Below are 20,977 nucleotides of genomic sequence, written 5' to 3'. Positions count from 1 at the left end.
TAGAAATATAGAGAAGCTGGGATTGGTGAATGATCACTTAGTTGCTGACTTACCTTACAGTAAAAGCTGATTAAAATTGAAATGGAGAAGAAACCAAATAATTGCATTGGCTGGAATTAGTTCAATCTTTCCTTTGAGCCTGGTATTTTGGTTCAGTCTAACTTTTGTTTAAAAAAAAAAAAAAAACAAAAACCAGATTTAAATATCCCTGAACACTTATGCAAGCTCAGGACTGAACTTCACAACTTGCAGCTCATCTTTTTAAAATCTCCAGTACTGCTTAACTTCATTACGTTACAAGACGAGCTTGCGGCTGCTGAAGTATTGCCAATTCAAAGTACTTACTTTCCAGGTCACTTTAATCTAAGAGAATATAATAGTTGTCCTTCTGTTTTAAAATGGATGAAGGCGGTCTCAAAGCTTTCAGACTTCTCTGCCTTCCCCACCCCTCTTTTTTTTTTTTTTTTTTTTTTTTTTTTTTTTTAAACTGTCTGGCCTGCAAGAGTGCTGTTAAGGTATCATTTCAATAGTTCTTAAATCAGATTCAAGGAAAGGATTTTACACATTTAACTTCAGTGACTACCATTATGGAGAGAGGATGAAGGGATTTGACATAGAGTACTCACCCCTTCACTCGAGGTGTGACTGCTAACATTGTATACCTTGCAAGGATCCCTACCTCATTTCGTCCTCCAGTCAGGAAAGATTAGTTTTTATAGACCTCCAATTTCTAGGATTAAAAACAAGCAGAGAAACTTTTCAGGCTGCCCTTTATATAAAGAACCAAAAGAAGTCCCCTAACTGGGAGGAGGAAGAAATCTTTTGCAGGTCACCTCAGGTGTAGTAAGGCAAAAGGGAACTTGCAAGCTTCCTTATGACAGCAGTAGAGGAAAATACTTTGCAACTTCTCTGAGCATTGTAAGGAGGGAGTAACTTTTTTAAAATGTGTGGTAACCTAAATACAAGTAAGGACTCCCCCCCCCCCCCCCATACAACCATTTTATATTGGTACAGGTAAAGCAGTCTGTGTCGGATTAGGCACTGAGCCAACAGGGCCTGTGCCCAGGGGCCTGGCCAATTCCCCCCCCCCCAATCCACTCCACCTGGTGCTCCTGCTGGGGAGTGGGTCAGGGTGTGGGGGTTTACCTCGCTCTTCCGCTTCCCCCCCCCCCACACACACACCTGGTGCTCCAACAAGGGAGCAGGCATGGGGTCTTGCCAGAGCACTGGGTGGAGTGGAGTGAGGCAAGCCCCCTATGTCCCGACCCTGCTCCCCAGCTGGAGCACAGGGCGACCACAGGCAGAAGGGGTGGGAAGGCCCAATAACATCCTAATCTGCCTCTGGAAAGTAGTACAAACTTTCCCTGCCCCCCGCCCCTTCCCAGTGTCAGCATGGTTGCACCATAATAGCTTATTCTTGTGCATCATCTTTATAACTGTTTCTACACCACAAGTTTTACCAAAATAGTTAGAGTAGAACAAAATCTACATGTAGATGAGGCCTTAAATGACTGAAGTTTTAAGTTTGCATACAAGGAGAAATTTACCAATATAATTATACTGGCATAACTCCCCATCTGGATATTCTGTTCTTCTAGAATAAGTGGTGTGGGTTTTTTTTTTGTTGTTGTTTCTGGTTTATATTGTATCATTGTCAAAGTAGCACCAGCTAAACCAGGAAAAGGGTACTCTTATTCCTCAATGAGTGTCCACATGGGGAGATATGCCAGTAAACTTTCCTCTGTAGACAAGCCCTGAGAAGCATCAGCTTGAGAGAGTTCTCTCAGGAAACTTTGATCTACTGAACCACCCTGTAAGTGTGGTTTCTCTGAATATCTGTATAGATACATCTAGACCTCTGACAAGCTTCTACCACTGTAACAAGGAGGAAAGAAAACTGTTCCCTTGGCTTCTTTCTGCAAGTGTGGCAGTCTTTATTATAACTTCCTACAGAGCATTTCTGTAAGAAGCTGTATAGCTTTTCAGCCGAGAACAGAGAATCTTTTAAAAACAATGAGAAGATGATTTTTCAGTCCAGGTGGCAAAACATTTGTTGTGGTGGTTTCAAAACAAGTGAGTGTATAAATTACTACATGAAGCAAAGAGAATTAATCCACATGAAAAGCAGAGCTGATCAAAACTTTTTTTTTTCATTTGAAATGTGGCTTTTGGTTTGGTTTTTTGTTTTTTCATCAAAATGGACATTCTGGGGGAAGTGTTTAGTTTTGACTAAGTTTTTAGGCTGACATAAACAAAAACCCAGAAGGGGTACTGTTGTTGATTTAAAAACGTGAACATTTTTGATATTTTTTTCTTTGACTGTTTGTGAAGAAATTTAAAAAAAAAAAAATTCCCTACCAGCTTTAATGAAAAGCACTTTGTGGTGCTGTGATGCTCTGTACCTCGGGGGAACACCCTACACCCCCATGTTCATCTTTATAAAATGATTGTGTGGTATCAGATGCAAAGTTTGTCATGTTGGGTGTCTTTGGAAGGCTCATGATGCATTGAGCATGGTTGTTATAGTAATCGTTCCAATAATGTTATAGATTATAATTTAATGTATATAGTTATGAGATTGAAAATGTTCCCTCATGGCTTAAAGCAAGCCCATGCAAAAACTCTCCAAGAACAGAGAGGCAGTTCACATCTCATCAGGGCATGGATGGGACAAATCTAGCACAGCCTCACAGGAACAATGGACGCTGGCTTACGCAGCAACAAAAGAATCTGTTAGAGGGAGTCACCCCCTTCCTTTGGTCAGTTTGGAACTGAGATGAGGTAATGCTCACCTGACTTTGAAGGGTGGGGGCAAAGCCAAGAGGAAAGAAAGGACATGATAAAAGGGAGAGACATTTTGCCATGCTCTGTCATTCCACCTACATCTACAGACACCACCAACACCAAGCGACTGAAGCACTGATCAAAGGGGAGAGCCTGGCTGAAGAGCCAGCCTGTGGTGAGAAGCATCTAAGTTTGTAAGGACATTGGAAGTGTTAAAATCAGATTAGAATGTGTTTTTGCTTTTATTTCATTTGACCAAATCTGACTTATGTTTTGACTTAAAGATATAATCACTTAAAATTTATAGTTAATTTGTTTGTTCTAGCTGAAGCAGTGCATTTGGTTTGAAGTGTGTCAGAGACTCCGCTTGGGAGAACAAGCCTGGTGCATATCTATTTCTTTGTTAAATTGACCGACTCGTGTAAGGTTGCAGCGTCCAGTGAGCATAACTGGACACTGCAAGATGGAGGGTCCTCGGGTTGTGTCTGGGACTGGAGAGAGTGGCTGGTGTCATTCGCTTGCAGGTAGCTGGGAGCAGCTTACATGCCAGAGGCTGTGCGTGAACAGCACAGGAGTGGGAGTTCTCACAGCAGAGCAGGGTAAGGCTGGCTCCCAGAGTCAAGGATTGGAGTGGCCTAGCAGATCACCGGTCTAGTTAACACCAGAGGGGAACGTCACAGATGCATTTTAAAAAAAAAAAAAAAAAAAACTGTGAAGACCATGTACACTTGCCTACATCTTTGTGTTTATTGGCAGGTAAAGTAACTTACTAGTTACAAAATGTTTGACAAATGGGAAGGATCTTGCAGTTCCAGAACAATCTGGGTCCACTTGAGCTGGCCAGCCAAATCATATTGGAATTTGAAATGACTGTAACCAAGGTGAAAAGAAAAGGAGTACTTGTGGCACCTTAGAGACTAACAAATTTATTAGAGCATAAGCTTTCGTGAGCTACAGCTCACTTCATCGGATGCATGGAAAGCTTATGCTCAAATAAATTTGTTAGTCTCTAAGGTGCCACAAGTACTCCTTTTCTTTTTGCGAATACAGACTAACACGGCTGCTACTCTGAAACCTGTAACCAAGGTGTGTGTGTCCCTTGAAAAATCATTGAGTTGTTGTAACCTGCTTGCCACTACCGCTTCAAATGCGTGCAGAGTGGGAGGGGTGGAGGAGGTTTCTGCAGTTTTGAGGGGATTAATATTAAAGTCCTATGCACACTAATAACATGGATTGTTGCTGTTTCCCTTGAGTCAGCATTGAAAATGAGCGAATGCTCGTGCAGATGGGACAAAACCTTCACAGTAGTTTTAGAAAGTGTGATTTGAGACTCCTTCAATAGTGGTTCACAGGAAATCTGTTGCTTGAAAATGGCTTTCAGAAGCAGTTAAATACCCTAGTTCAGGAAGGCTACAGAGATTGACACATATCCCAGAGTTATCAATTTATGGAGATGAAAGGCATTTGATTCCTGAATCAGGCTGTCTGGGTGCCCATTCAGACAGCATTGTTGTGGTCCTTATTCTGGGAAAAGGGTACAAGACTGGGAGATTTTTCTCTGTAAAATTTCTCTGAGGCAGAGAGAACCCTATCTCTGAATTGTGTACGTAGTCTTGACTGCAGTAAAGGAAACAACTGGTTAACACTCTGCAAAGCCACACCATAACTTAAAACCTGTCATCCAGTAATATACTAAGGCCTGGTTTACAAATGCTGAATTCTATACCAATATAACTATTTTGATTTAGGAATTAAAATAAATTATACCAGCACAACCCATAGTGTGGACACAGTTATTCTGCCATAAAGGTGCTATACTGGTATAACCACCTGCGCACTTAGGGGGAAGGACAATGCACAGCTTCAGCTATACCTGTAGAGTTAAAGTGGTAAACCCCTAAAGACAACTCTGCTTTTATCAGTATAAAATCCTGCTCTCCTTTCTTTCCTGAAGAGCTAACCCTCAACAGCTGGCTTTAGGCAACAGCTCTCCTTTCATGAGTTAACACAGGGCAACTTTGAACGCTCTCACAATTTTTAGTTATTGCTCCTTTCTCCCCTCTTGAAGGTTCTGCTTTCATTGCAAGATAGTTATTTTTTTTTTTTTTTTTTTAGCCAAACTCCGTGAGCAATCTGTTGTTGGCTGCTTCACTATATTCAGTGCCATGTTGCTTCCAGAACATTCTAATTTCTTAGAGGGTTTTTACCCAACTTCTTCTTTTTTCTTTTTTTATTACTATTTATTTAGGAAGTATTAACAAGTTCACAGATTCTTGCCATGAAAATATCAGAAATGAAACAATCATTACAACAGTGAGCTTTTGTTTAAGAAGACATTATACAGGATTATAGTATTCAAATCTTCCAGTTTAACAGGGTGTTACCATATTACAGAGTTTACACAACTTCTTAATCCTCCAATGTGCTTCCCAAGAGCTGAGTTAGCACGAGAAAAAATAGAGAGAACTGGAGCGAAAGCAGAACACATTAACACTACCTGAGCTGAGGTCCGGTATGGACAATCTCTCCCCACCCTGTTCTCCTGCTGAGCATGTAGAGCGGCTTCCAACTCATCCAGTGGGTTCTGCTTTGTGATGCCCTTGCTATGCGCAGTTGGAGAAAGTCATTAGTGACAGCACAGCAACCAACCAGCACAAATGCGTAAGGGTCCTGTGCCTTGATGGGGGCAGCTCAGTTGCTTGCTTTCAGCAAGGAGAATTGTGGACTGCCTTCCAAAAGCTGGAGCAATGCAAGTCTCAGCTGTCTGAGAGAAGATGCATTTGCAGATTCCTTTGTTGAGACTAGAAGTAGGGGTGGGTGGAAGAGAAAGAGCTGCTTTCTGACTGAAAGGCTGAGAAAGAGCATTGCTCATGAGTGTGCTCTAAGCCAATGAGGCTCGCTTTTCCAGGCATTTTGATGATGGTGAGCTAAAGAAAAGCTTCCACAGGCCCTATTCAGTCTAGTTGGCAAAACGGCTTCATTGACGCATGGGCAGGCAGTCTGTCTGTTTGGCTTCTAACAAGTTCGGTGTTGTGGGTTTTCCATTCACTTACAGGTTCCAGAGTAGCAGCCGTGTTAGTCTGTATTCGCAAAAAGAAAAGGAGTACTTGTGGCACCTTAGAGACTAACAAATTTATTAGAGCATAAGCTTTCGTGAGCTACAGCTCACTTCATCGGATGCATTTGGTGGAAAAAAGTTTCTAAGGTGCCACAAGTACTCTTTTTCCATTCACTTACAGTAATTCTTTTGGGGTGGGTATCATTTGTTTGTACAGTGTCTATCACAATGAGGACCCAGTTCTTGATTGGCATATGTATGTGCTAGTGCAATATAAATAACAGAAGCGCAATAAATTGTTTCTTGGTCAATGTTAGAAATTAAGTTAGGTAGGATGGCACACAAGACTTCACTGTGAATTTAATTTCTCCCTCTTCTATAAGTTGTAGCTTTTTGATTTAGCTTGTCGGTTGGTGTGGTGTGTGCGTTTTTTTTTTTATTTTTTGTTTAGCTTAAACTCTTTCCTTTTATGCCGGAAGATAAGATCGTTATATGGCTACATTATTGTAACTGGTATAACTTTCCCATATAGACAACTCCTAACTCTACCACTCTGGCTATGTCTTCACCGACCAAAAAAAGTTGTGTTCACTACAGGTTGACTAACTTGTGTTGACTATCCTGCTGTAAAACATAGTGGAGGCAAGGCACCTGTAGACTTGCCATGAGATAAACTAGGCGAGGTCACTGACTGGTGGTGGGGAAAGTAATAGCGCTGACTTCGCCTAAGTACCCCACAGTATAAACTACAGGTGCCTTGTCTTCACTTCAGATTCTACAGTGAGATAACTATGGCATGCTAATCTCTTGGGGGAGGGGAAACCAACCCAATTCTCCCGCCAACACCTTTGGTCAGAGAAGACAAAGCTTCTCTCTGGCCACAGGGTTGGAGAGTTCTAGGCCTTGCAATGTGTCCAGAAAATTGTTTTCCCCAGATGTCTTCTGCATGTCAGTGACTTGTGTGAGGAGAATCCTAGCTACCTCCTTGAGTGGGAAACAGTTTGTGTTGACAATAGGTCATCCAGCTTGTTATAGGCCTAGAACGGCAGAGTTTTTGATAAACACAGGTAAATGAAGTTCATTTGGTGTCCTCCATGCCTGGTGCTCTCCCCTGTCTTCAATTTATCTCCCCCCTAAATATACCATTCTTATGAGGATTTAGCTTCACTGCCCAGCTGACTAAATGCCTTGGTAATACCGAATGCTCCTTACAACCTGGTAGCCCTTACTTTACTGAAGCTTACCCTATAACTGCCAGGCTTTAAAATCCTTCCCAGGAGTGAGACACTCTCCTTCAGAGAGAGATGCAGAGACACCTGAGGCTTATTTTGAATTAGCCTCACTAAACTGGGCATCAATATTGGGGGGGCAGCTTTCCATCGCTGCCAAGTCTATGAAAAACACTTAAACATGCTACTGTTGATTCAGCCTTCCTTTCACCACCATCGGTTCAGTGTTTTCGCTTACTTCCTTTCTCCATTCCCAATCCCTCTCCTTTCTCTACACATTTCTTTGTCATGCTCCTGATTGTCTGTTCTTCCTCAACCCTCTGCATGCTTCAGCTTCTTTCACCACCAGGCTGTCTTTGTGCACACCCTTTCCTCCCCAGTTATTAACAGACTATGTTACTACTGCTCTTATTCAGGGCTGGGAGACAGCAGGTGGTTGACTTGTAACTGGTGCTGGCCACTCCTGGTTCCCTGGCTGGCTGCATTATGGCGTAGTGTGGGGAGAAGGAAGAGCCCTAAAGGAGGAGCGGTTGGGCTGACAATATTACTCTTCCTTAATGAGTGTTGCTTGTCGTGCACCTGTTTGCTAACAACTTGAATAAATTTTAATATTTTACAAGTGAGGCACAAACTGCCCCAAGTGTGTGTGTTTTCCATTTTAAAGTTATACTGTATCCCCCTCCTCCTATCCCATGTCAGGAAACAACTGGCCTAGTGGATAGAGCACTGGAGCAGGACTCCAGAGAAGTGGGTTGTATTTTCAGCTCTGCCATTGGCTCACTGTGTGACCTTGGGCAAACCACTTCCCCTCCGTGCCTCCGTTTTCCCCATCTTTAAAATGGGGATGACGCTGACCTAATGTGCAAGGAATTGAGATCAGATGAAAAGTGCGATCTATGAGCTAAGTATTCGTGTAATAAAGGGAACCTAGAGCACTTTGATAAATTCCAAATATTAATCCCACCTCCTCTCCCAAAATCAAATTTCTGTGTCCTATTTCAACTGTCAGTCCTATTTTTCCCCCGAGATGATATGTCCTCAGGAGATGGGGGTGGGGTGGAGTGGCTTCTGCATTACCTCTAATTTATTACTTAACACCTCCACACCCCAAAATGTCAAAAGGACATGCAGGAAGTTGAATGATTTTTCAGGAACAATACACTGATAGTTTTAAAACCAGCAGTGATTCGATCTGAGGTGACTGTGTGGGGTCACACCTCCAGAAAATGAATTAGAAAACTGATAGACTACCTGGCCCTCATTCGTGTATGTGAGCCTGAAGAGCTGTTCTGTGTTTATAATCAACACCAGGTGCCTGGAATTGATTACTGAAATTAGAAGAAGGTACATGCTGGCTTACTAGGCATTTGAAGAAAGATGAAAACAATTGGTGGATTTATGGATATAGCTAAGAGGAAGGACATCTCACAGGGGGTAAGAGCTCTTGCCTGCCCTGACTTCTGCAGACCCCAATAAGTTGGAGGCTTGTATCTGATGGGGCTACTGCCAGTTTCAGGCATTCAAAAATCATGAGTCAAGCCCCCAAACATCCTAAGATTGGCTTAAAAAATTTGAAATTGACCCCTCCCTCTGTCTCCCTCACACGCATACATTTTGGCTTCTTTTTATAAGCTTTCTGCTTTTTGAACCTCTAGGGCTCAACTTTTCAAGATTTTTTTTTTTTGACCGTCATTTAAAAAAAAAAAAAAAAAAAAGGAAAAGAAAAACAGACTCTTGTAATGTTTTCACATGACTCCAGGAGCTTGGGACTTTAAGAAAGATACCAAATTTGAGATTCAAGATAAAAATCATGTGAGCTGGAAATACTGCATATTAATGGCATGGAAGTATCTTCACTTAAAAGGATGGGTTAGCAAGAAGCACATGATAAAACACATTTAATTTCTTATAGCAAAAATCAGCCAGATGTGATTTCTCACTCACCTTTCAGTCAGTGCATATTTATAAACCATAAAAGGAGAAGCTCTGTCCCTACAAGGGCTAAATTGTCTTATTTGTATTTTACTAGCACCTAGGGGCACCAGACAAGGATCAGGGACCCATTGTGGTATATGCTGTACAGAGAGACAGGAAAGAATCCCTGTCCCAAAGAGCTCTCCATCTAGGTTATGGGAAAATGCAGCAGGAGGATGAGAGGCTAATGGGGCCGGAGGGGGAGAGGAGGGAACATTAAGGCTATGTCTACACTACACAGCTTTCTGCGACATAGCTGTGTTGCCACAGCCATGCCGCTAAAAGTCACTCATTGTAGCTGCTGTTTGTCGGCTCTCCTGCCAAAAAAACCACCTCCTACCCCCGGTGAGCAGTGTTTCCGTTGCTGTTCGCTTTAGCACTTGTAATGGGGGGTTGGGAGGGGAAGTTTTGCCCTCTTTTGGGGCGGGGGAGGGAAATATCTCTGAAAGACAGAAGTTTACTAGTTCAGTTGTCAGTGTAGACCTAGCCTTGATTGAGCCACTTATCTTACACTAACTAGAGATCTCATTGTGAGCGGCTAGTGCTTCTGTCTTGCCAGTAACACATACTAGTTGGGAAAACTTTAACTCAGATGTGTATTGTCATCTAGTGGGTCAAGGAGTAAAGAAAAATGTAGTCTGTCAGTATTCAACTGCATACCACTTTGTAGCATTGAATGAGTGTTTCCTTCAGGCCTGGCTGGATGTGCTTGATCTGTGTATCCCCCACTTGGTTTGATTGAATTGGGTATTTATGGGATGAAAAGCACTTACATTTTAATGACTCTTTAAACTGACAGTCAATATTCCTTTTTACCCACACCTCTGTTGGACTCTGAAACTCTAATAAAACCAATCGTATGTCCTCTTTTATTTTCGTCACTGTGCAAAACCCCAGGAAGACCTTCCTTCTCTCCCCCGCAAGCTCCCTGGTAAACACTCTGAGCTGCGCACTATAGCTAGGATTGCATAGCAGCTGTTGCTTCAGGTACCTTTTGACAGCTGTGGTGTGCCTTTTAAACCTTTATCTTTTTTTCCTAGTTAAAAGCCAGCATGGGTAGGCAGTTTTAATCCTTTCTGGCAGACAGATGAGCTAATGAAATGTTCTTTTCTCTTTGACTTAAATCTGTTCCTCTTGGCAACACTGTTTCAGGCTTTCACTCTAACTAGCTGAACATATTTCTTTTTAAAGAAAGCAATTTTTTTCACACTGGGAAGACCCCTTGATTGTGACCAGAGTGGAGTGATTTAAATCGGATTTAATCAGGTTGTGGCTTTATACACCTAAATTTACAACTTTTGCTGTTGTAACTTTAGATTAAAATTTAGTTACACTTGCTGCTTCTTAAGAAGAACACTACTGGAAGGACATCTTATTTGTATTTTACAAACTGCTAAAGGCAAAGAACAAAATATTGAAAATTTAAAGCCCAGATCCTGCACACACTTAAGCAGGTATGTAACTTCGCTCACGCAAGTAGTTCCATTGAATTCAATAGTTCTGGTTCTGGTTCATGTGCTTAAAGTTAAGGATGTGCATAAGTGTTTGCAGCATCAGAGGCCAACATATTTTTGATTATTCTTTTCTTAAGAGGCATCACTTGAAAACAAAACTGCTTCAATGTTTAATGATGAGATGTTTAGGTTTTTCAATGCATTAACAAAGGAATTGGAACTCTTTATGCACAGGCCAACAGTTTAAAAAATGAGCCTAAAATCAGGATTCTAGGAAAATATTTAGGTACCTCAGAGTGGGATTTTCAAAAGCATCTAAGGACTTGTCTATGCTTAAAATGCTGCAGCACTTCAATGCAGATATTATCTACACCAATGGGAGGACTTCTCCTGTCACCATAGGTAATCCACCTCTTCGAGAGGTGGTAGCTAGTCGATGGGAGAATTCTCCCATTGACCCAGTGCTGTTTACACTGAGGTCTTAGGTCGGTTTAACTGTGTCATTCAGGGGTGGGGATTTTCATACCAAGTGACAGTTATACAGACCTAATTTCCTAGTTTAGACCAGGCCTAAGTGACTTCATACTGATGGAGTATAGCCTGGTTGAAACACTTTCAGCTTTCTTGATTTGTAGGCATAGAACATGTCAGAAAGTGGTGTTGGTTGCAAATCTAGCACAGGTTGTTTACCTATAAAAGTTGTATTTTGAGCTTGTGGCTCTATTATGAAACTAAAGGAACAAGCACAAAATATCTACTTTGATTAAGGCTGTGAAAGGGGGGAAAAGTTAGAAATAGCGACTTACAGTATAAATTGATTTTTTTTTTAATGACTTTGCTCCCTGATTGTGAGCTAATAAATCTGATGTAATGACTCTTCCTGTTTTCAAATTCAAGTAATTTAAAGTGCAGAGTGGAAGTAAATTGCACCATGTGCTCAATGAATTGAGAAGCAATGTTGATGGGTCAGGCTGGATTTAGGGTCAGAGAAAACATGTCCGTATATAACTTGATACAATCGCTGGGATCTTGTATTGGAAAGTAGCTCAAGTAACTTAATATTACAGAATATTGTTTGCCATAGGACTTCTGCCTTGATTTCAACTTCCTGCGATGTTATCTACCTGCAATGTGACAATTTGAAGGGCGGCTTTGTTTAGAATGTTGTTTCAACTCCTCCAGCTAAAGTCCATATTGTAGGTCATAGATTTCTTCTGGTTGCTAATTTTTATTTAACATCCAACTTAGAAACTTGCTAAGGAGCAAAAGTGAAAAGTAATTCCAAGAGCATTCAAAACAGTCGAGATTTGAACACCACAACTGAACTTAGCTGTCATTGTTTAAATTTAAAGCATGTAATCATCTTGATTAAAGCCAAACAGGACAGAACTTTGTTTTCTTAATACTTTCCAGGTTGTACAGTCATGGATTGTTTTCCAAACTGCAAAAAGCTTTTGAAAACATCTGTGATTAAGTGGAAAGAAGGAGTGATTTAGAATTTATGGAACTGATTGTTAATTTAGCTAGTCCTTAGTTTCACAAGAACACAGAGGCTCTCACAGAGATCCGCCAATGAACTCTTCTGAAATTTCTGTGCCAAGTGCTAGGATAGCTTTAGGTGAGTCATAAAGTCCAGAGGGGGAACTTTAAAAACTAATTCAAAATTATCTTTGAAAGTGAGAGGCTAATGCATGTCCTCTGTGTCCTAATTCACTCTTGAATCTTTGAAAAAAGAACAAGGTGTACTTGTGGCACTTTAGAGACTAACAAATGTATTCGGGCATAAGCTTTCTTGGGCTAAAACCCACTTCATTGGATGCAGGCCTTGGAAAATACAGTAGAGAGAGAGAGAGAGAGAGACACGCACTCAACACGAAAACATGGGTGTTGCCATACCAACTCTAAGGAGACTCATCAGTTAGGGTGGGCTATTATCAGCAGGAGAAAAAAAAATCTTTTGTAGTGATAATCAGGATGGCCCATTTCAAACAGTTCACAAGAAGGTGTGAGTAACAATAGGGGGAAAATTAGCATGGGGAAATAGTTTTTAGTTTGTGTAATGACTCATCCGCTCCCAGTCTTTATTCAAGCCTAATTTAATGGTGTCTAGTTTGCAAATTAATTCCTCTGCAGTTTCTCATTGGAGTCGGTTTTTGAAGGATTTTTGTTGTTGTTGTTGTTGTTGGATTGCGACTTTTAGGTCTGTAATAGAGTGTCCAGGGAGGTTGAAGTGTTCTCTGACTGGTTTTTGGATGTTATAATTCTGTCCGGTTTGGCCAATGTACGTGGCAGAGGGGCATTGCTGGCACATGATGGCATATATCACATTGGTAGATGTGCAGGTGCACGATCCCCTGATGATGTGGCTAATATGATTAGGTCCTATAATGGTGTCCCTTTGAATAGATATGTGGACAGAGTTGGCAACAGGCTTTATTGCAAGGATAGGTTCCTGGGTTCGTGTTTTTTGTTGTGTGGATGCTGGTGAGTATTTGCTGGAGTGAGCATGAGATGGGAGACATGAATCTGCTGTTCCCTCAGTCTGTCTCAGTTCCCATGTGCCTCTCGAGGTGGTGGAGTACAGGAGTTGACGGGAGAGCGCTTGGGTGGATTTATCGTGTCTAGACTAGACGCAATAAATCGATTGCCGCTGCATTGATCGCTGCCCGCTGATCTGGCGGGTAGTGTAGACATACCCATAGTGTGAGCATTTTGCTGTGTTGAGTGGATTCTAGTGCAGGGGTCGGCAACCTTTTTGAGAAGTGGCTTGCCAAGTCTCTTAATTTAAGGTTTGGCTTGCCAATAATACATTTTACTTTTACAGGGGCCGGCAGACAGAACCCCAGACTGGCAGCGGGCTGAGCGGGGCCGGCGGCCGGGACCGCTCAGCCCGCTGCCGGCCCTGGGTTCCGTTCATCCAGGCCGGCAGTGGGCTGAGCTGGGCCGGTGGCCGGGACCTTTGGCTAGTGGGGCCAGCGGGCTGAACCGCTCAGCCCGTGCCGGTGTGGATTTCTGTCCGCTGGCCCCTGCCAGCCAGGGGTCCCGGCCGCCAGCCCGCTGCTGGCCCGGGGTCTGTTCATCCAGGCCGGCAGTGGGCTGAGCGTGGCCGGGACCCCGGCTGGCAGCAAAGTGCCACCAAAAATCAGCTCGCGTGTGCGCCTTTGGCACACATACCGCAGGTTGCTGACCCCTGCTGTACAGGGTTGTACAGTATACACAAAACCATGTACAGTTTACTATACTGTACTTTATGGGTGATTTAAAGGATTTTCAAGGGTAAATTTGACTATATGCAATTTTCACCTTACGCCTGACTTTAGAACCTAATCCCCGCGTAAGATGCGACTCGCCTGTATTGCTCTGTGGCAATACCTGAAGAAGCTCAAAAATATGGAGGATGTTGTCATTTTCTGAAAGTTAGACAAGTGTGGGGTTGTTTTTTTGTTTTTTTTGGACACCTAAGGAGTAGAATTAAAAATTGTTGTCACCTTTATAATCTGCTAATGAATGACCAAGATGAACAAAGGAAAACATCACCTTGAACAGCAAGATCTTAGTGATTTTTATTTTTTTTACTTTAATATTTTAGACTTAACAATAACAATCAAATTTGTTTAGCGTACAGCTCTGGTGTTTAAAGGCTCTACCTGTTAGTTTGAAAAATGGATTGACGGAAAGATTCTACGGGTGTGTAGTAGCACTGAGCACTGCGGAAGCAAAAAGGAATGATAACCTGCGTGTCACTCATATGTAACCATACATCAAAGTAGTTGGTTTGAATTTGTAGCAAACAAATAATCTGGAGAGAGACTCTTTTTAGTGAATCTGTTTTGTTGCTGCCTTTGAACTATGTTTAAAATTTTGCAGTGCAGTAGGCATTAATTACTGCATTCTTAACTTCACACCAGACTAACCCTCTCATTATTCCATTATCTGTTGATTGGTCACATACTGGGAATCAAATATGTGTGACACAGCTTCCTTTCCGGAAAGTGAATGGAGACCTGTACACACTGCTTTTCTAGTGGCAATGCTCTTTATAAGTACTTTTGTGAAGTAGGTGACTAATTCTGGGGAAAGCCACAGTCCGGAACAGTGGTAAATGTAGCCTAAAGAAGTTGAGTGCAGTACAGCCATCCTGGCTCTGTGAAAATGTATACTCTCTTTCCTAATCCCATAGGAATTTATTTATGTTAATTACTTGGTTACTGTATACTTTTCCTAACCTTTCAATGACCTGATCTTAATGAGGCCCTTCCAGACAGGAAGAAAAAGAAATTCTGCAAAAGCAGGGCAAAGTTGGAGCTGCCTGAGGGCTTTGTGTGTCTTCCCTCTGGTAGCATGTGCATTTTAGCTTTCAAATAACATATCCAAAGAACAGGTTTCAGAGTAGCAGCCGTGTTAGTCTGTATTCGCAAAAAAAAAAAAAAAAGGCGTACTTGTGGCACCTTGGAGACGACAAATTTATTTGAGCATAAGCTTTCGTGAGCTACAGCTCACTTCATCGGATGCATCCAAAGAAGTTTTCTTTCTGAATATCAATCTTATTTAGCTGCTGAGTTCCCCAGATCATGTTGTTTCTCCACACTTGACTGCAGGCCTTCCACTGAGCTGCTTTCAAACAGTCAGAATAAATGGCCTTTAAATGATTTACGGAGGGGTGGTATAAATTAGGGGCTACTGAAAGCAAAGAACTGGGATTTGGGGCTACTATGTTCTAGTCTTGGCTCTGAAGCCTCACTTCATGTGAAAGTCACTATGGTCCTGTCTGAAAGCCATATCTTGTTGACCCATTGTTGACCCATTAAGACAGGTTAGCTTCATAAAGTTAGTTTAACATGACTGAAAAGCCCTTTAGGGATGCCTATGCTAGAGAAAAGGCTTTTGTTTTGTTTTGTTTTTGTTTTTTTTAAATGGCTAGCTCACTCACCTCTTCCTACAGTAAAGCAGGCCTTAATGCTGATTAAAACACAAGCTAGTATATTTGTAGGTGTTCAAAGAGTTTTGAATCTGAGTACAGCTATTGAACAGTCTGTATTTTATGGGCACTTGAGTGATTACCTATTGCATTGCAGTTTGGCACATTAAATAAGTGTATGTCATTAGATCTTTGCCAGGTAACTCAGAGCTCGCTTTTGAGGGTGGGGAGAGAACTCGGTTGTAAAATGTGTGCATTTGTCTTTAAGACAATCCTGGACAAAGAGGGGAACTTCCGCGTGCTAGACATCTTTAAAAATAAGCAACTTATCCAGGGGCCTAAGGTGGATTTAGGAGCCTAATTTTAGTTACCTGCTGGAGATTTTGGCCTCTGAATCTTGTCTGTCCTGAAGGGAAAGCAGGTCTCGCTCCAATAGACTCATTTCTTGATAAGTTTGCTTGTCCCAGTTTTTTTCTGTGTGTGTGTGTGTGTGTGTGTGTGTGTGTGTGTGTGTGTGTTAAAAATCTAAAATCAAAATTCAAATGGAAACAGTAGGGGAATAAGCTGCATCTCTTCAGTTATTATACTCACAAAATACTGAACATATAACAGTTTTATTTTAGCTGTTTCCTCAGGTGAATACCTTGAGCTTTTTGCTATTTTTCTGCACTGACAATTCTGATTCAAAACTTTTGTTGATTGGTTTTCTGTCCTACCTTAACGTTCGCTCTCCTTGGCCTCTGCTTTTCTTTTAACTTTGTACTCCCACGCTCTCCAGCTGTCATGAGCCTGAATCATAACGTTTCATTAATCCTGTTGGTTCTAAATCTGTAAATGGATTTTAAATATCTGGGTCTTTTCCCACTCCAGCTATTCATGTAGCAGAGTAAAGTGGAGAAGTATTGTCTTTTCAGGCTGATGTGGAGATGATGTTCTCTGGCCCTCAGCACAAAGGATGGAAATCAAAAACTGATATCTGCAGATGGAGGTCACCACTGTGGAGGGAAAAGGAACTGATGAATAAATGACTATTTTGGTTATATCTGCACTCATGCTTTTTATCATATTTCCGAAGGGTGATAGCAAAGGGGTGGCAGACAGCGCTTGTGTAGACTCAAGAGGAAAGGTAGTCTTGTTAAAAGAAGAAAGGCCAGTGGCTAGGGTGCTAGCCTAGCATTTGCGAGACATTCGTTAAGTCCCTGCTCTACTGGACTTCGTGTGTGACCTTTAGGCCATGTTCTGTTCTGCTACCGCACAGCTATGACCAGGCAGCTGTGCCACAGGAGTGGCGGGGTGTAGGCTAGTGGTGGGCAACCTGCATCCCGCACCACTTCCAGCAGCTCCCGTTGGCCAGGAATGGCAAACTGTGGCCACTGGGAGCTGTGGGTGGCTGATCCTGTGGACAGTCAGTGTAAACAAACTGTCTTGCGGCCCGCCAGTGGATTACCCTGACGGGCCGCAGGTTGCCCACCACTGGCGTAGATCCTTCCTACATCAACAGAAGGGTTGTTCCTATCAATGCAGTTCATCTACTTCTCTGAGAGGCACTACTGCACCTGCACCAGGGATTAGGTCGCTCTAACAATGGCACTCAGGGCACGATTTCTTTCCACAACCCTGAGCAATGTAGTTATGTCAATCTAACTGTTAAGTGTAGGCCATGTCTTACTTTTGCTGTGCCTGCATTCCTCATCTGTAAAATGAGGTTATAGTAGCACTTCCCTGTTACAACAGGGGTGTCTGAAAGGATGAAGACTGCGAGTGCTGAAATGCTATCCCAATGGAGGCTATTGGTTAAAACAGCAGTGTGTTGACTATCCTGGTCCTCCAGCATTGCTACCACTTGGGTAGTAAAGATGGAAACGTAAAGAAAAATGCTAAATGTGGGTGGCTATAGAGACTTGATGTGCAGCTAGATTCTGCAGAGTGGGTTGGACAGAGATAAGCAATGCTTGGAATGGCAGAACAAAGGTCAGAAACTCTGTAGCATTTCTTAATCCACTTGCCTGGAGCACGTCTCCAATTTTATTGTAGGCCTCATACCACTGCAGGCCATATAGTTATTGAAGTATGTTTCCATTCAACCAAGAAGGTAATATTTATCTATCAGATTGATAGAATAAATGTTTAGAGGAACAATTTGGCTCTGCATTGGGAGTCTCTTCTGACTTCCTTAGCAAGTGCTGCATATTAAATATAGTATGTATAGGGCTATGTGCAAAGAACCCTTTCTCTGTGTGTATGTTTTACACCATATGAGTTTGAAAACGTACTGTATTTAAAAATATTTCCCCCGTGGATAGGTATGTAAACAAATACAAGAATACTAGAAGCACAGGAACTCTCCATTGGAAGGAAAAGCCTAAGTACATGGTATAAGCTTCAACTTGCCAGCTTGTTTCTGGGATCCAGACCTTCCATGTCTAGCTTCAGATAAAGATCTTTTTTTTTTTTTTCCCCACAGGGAAGTTGTGAAGGATGGAAAGTAGGCCTTTCCGATGGCAACCTTAATGCAGTATAACATTGCAACGAATGCGTATAATTAAAAAATGTTTAGACTTTGATTTAAAAAAAACAGTTTGAGTGTTGAAAAATAATACTTCTGGTGCAGGATGTTGAAGGGAATTCACTTTAATCACAGCTGACTTGTTCCATATTGAAAGAGAGAATGCATTCATCTGAGTGATTTAGGGCTTCTCTATATATGCTGGGAAAATTTTTCATCAGTGTAACAAAATCTATTTAAAATTTGATCTAATTATATTGGTGCAAACCTCTGATTTAAATCTTTTCAATTGATTTCAGGTTTTCAAGTGTGAACCGGACCTAAATCTGGCAGTGACTAACCTTTATGGTAAATTATTTTAGGACATTTCTCCACTGCAAAGTTAATTGGGATCGTTGGTACCTGGGTTAGCACAGCCTGGGTATGTGAGCAGCTACTCTGCAAAGCAATACCCGAGTTTTGTGTCCTGGCTGTTGCCCAAGCTTTAGGCTATACACCAAGATAAGCCATCAACCCTGGCTGAAATGCAAGAGAGAGGGGGATTTGTGTTTGAAGAGTAGGGGAATTAAGGATAAAACGTGAGTGAGAGCCAGAGGTAACTCTGAAGTGAAAACGTACCTTAAAAGTGGGTGTGTAAAAGGGAAATGACAGGGTTTTAAAAAACTTCTTTAGCCCCTATGAAAGCCTGAAAAGGTATGGATTTTTCTTTTTAAAAGAAGTAAATTAAATTGGCATTAGTAATTCAGGGCTTGTTGGCAGTGAGACTTTGGTGATGCACGTATTTGTTCTAATCACTAGGCAACACAACTTCAAAAGTACCGCTGAAGCAATTTATACTTAAGGTGTATTCCTCCGCCCCCCCCCCCCCACATGCAACCCAACATATTGTGTGTGCATATTAAAAAAACACATGGGCATTGCCCGTTCAGTGAAATTGGTGTTAATAATCTCTTCATTGCTCCCTTTTTAGTTCTGCTAGGATCTATTGAATCATTACCATGATGAGGGTGCCTTGCAAGGCATATGACCGAGGTTGAGGGAGAGTGTTATGGTCTTGTCTTTAAGCTTGTAATTTGACCTAACATAGCAGTTGGAGTATTGAGCTTCAGTTAGGTGGCCAGCATTGTAGAAGGGACTAAGAATACTTTAGTACCTATTTGGTTAGAGACCCTTGGAGTGTCAATGCTGCTGGAGAACAAAACTGGAGGGACATATTTGCACTAGAAAGAGCTGAAATTCTGGCTAAAATGATATACAGGCACTCATAGATATTAAGGTCAGAAGGGACCATTCGTACGAGTGTTAATTGATTTCTTGAAGCAAGTTTTTACTTGACAGTAACATGATTTTCCTGATCAGTCTGTCTATATATACTGTAGCATGCTCAGAAATTGAGGTGTTTTCCTGTCGTTTTCCATGAGATATCTGGGAGAATCTGAGTTTTTTAAACGAATAAATTGATGTCGGTGGTGGCTAAAACCCCAACATTGCCAGAAAGGCATTTGTCAATAGACAAGTGAAGTGTGTATTTTTAGTCGGTTATAGGTGTTTTTATGTGGACTCCATTATATACCCAGTCATTAAGAGTATACATTTTAAATTAGGCTATTATTTAAAGCAGTTACATTTTGAATTAGCACTGTAGCTACTGCCCTGTTCTCTCTATATTTAAATAGCAAATGCTTAAGTTCAAAACAGTTTTTCCCCCAAAAAGATAACTTGCTATGGAAATGGCTTGTTTTTTCTAGTATGTATTTCTATTACCTGAAAAGTTAAATGTCACAGTTCATAGTTTGGCAGATTGCTTTGCTTAGATACATGCTTATCTTGGATTTCTGTTCACTTCTGAAACCCTGTGCAGTATAAAACTCTTGAAATAGGAGCAGATTCTCTTTTCTTATTGAAATACAGTTTTCCTACAGAATGCATTTGCATCTCCCAGGATGTGCTGCCAAGCTTTCTGCTATGTATAAAAATGCTAATGAATTCCAACATCTGCTTCTATAAGATCCTGAACAAATGTTCAATAGATAAATTATTATTAAGTAGATGTAGTCAATCTAATTCAAGATGGCTGCAAAGATGGGGTTAATTAGTTTTAAGGCAGAAAGTGAATTCTAAATCAGAGAAAAGTAGATGGATGGTTAAGCTCAGGAACAAGTTGTTTAGACCACTTGTTTGTTTTTCGGTTTTAACAAAAAGGCCTTTGGTGTCTTGAGACTTCTCTAGAAGTGTATTAGTGTTTTCTTTATCTGCACTTGTGCTATAGGGAACTGCCTTTGTGTATCCAAACGAAGAACCGAGTTGTGGGTCTTGCTGATATTTGATCTCTGGACCAAATTTAAATCTCTTGTCTAACCATATCTTAAGGTTGATGTGCACTCCTTCAGCTACTGATAGCTGTTTGAATACTAGAATAAAAATGTACAGGTTTAGCAGAGGGAAGATAGGAGAACAAATAGACAGGTCTTGTTCTTTCCCATTTCTCATTGCACTTTGTATCCTCTTATTTTGCATTATATTTTATAGGCTCTTCTTTTTACAGACTTCTTTATGGTGACTAATTTTAGGTGTGTGGGGGCATGGGTTGTATTTACACATTCACAGCCATCTGAGCCTAAGCTGCACTGCAAAAACTGCCCATTGCTGATGACAAGACTCCGCACTGGGTAAGCTGAATATGGGATAACATCAGCAAGGGTAGACAAAGGCCAGTGGTGGTCTGCACTGTTCTAAAAACATGCTTAAAATTGGCTTGGATTTATTTGGATGGATTTTGGGGGAGAGGAATTCTGTGCTGCTTTTTAAAGCACTTGTATTATTTATCTGCCACAATTGAAGTAGCACCAGTAGGACCCACCATGGGTTTTTGGTCCTGTTATGCTAGATATTTTACTGGGATGAGCTAATTAAAAATCTGTGCAATTTTTAGTTTATAAATTTATATTAATACCACATAGAATAATCTTATAAATGTTCTGTGCTATATGGAAACAAGCTCCTTTTGAGATCCTTGCATGGAAAATATTACTTAATTGCAAATAAACTTCACTT

General features: G+C 41.4%; 1 protein-coding gene across 7 annotated transcripts in view; it reads left to right on the top strand.

Moving 5' to 3' along the window:
- The window catches only part of CCNJL (cyclin J like), a 45,628-nt gene that overhangs the window by 19,239 nt on the left and 5,412 nt on the right, over positions 1-20,977 (top strand). The window lies entirely within an intron of this gene.

This window comes from Dermochelys coriacea, chromosome 8 (assembly GCF_009764565.3).
Source record: "Dermochelys coriacea isolate rDerCor1 chromosome 8, rDerCor1.pri.v4, whole genome shotgun sequence".
Taxonomy (NCBI): Eukaryota; Metazoa; Chordata; order Testudines; family Dermochelyidae; genus Dermochelys; species Dermochelys coriacea.
Note: the sequence above shows the minus strand (reverse complement) of the source record. Positions and strands in the feature narration are given on the sequence as shown.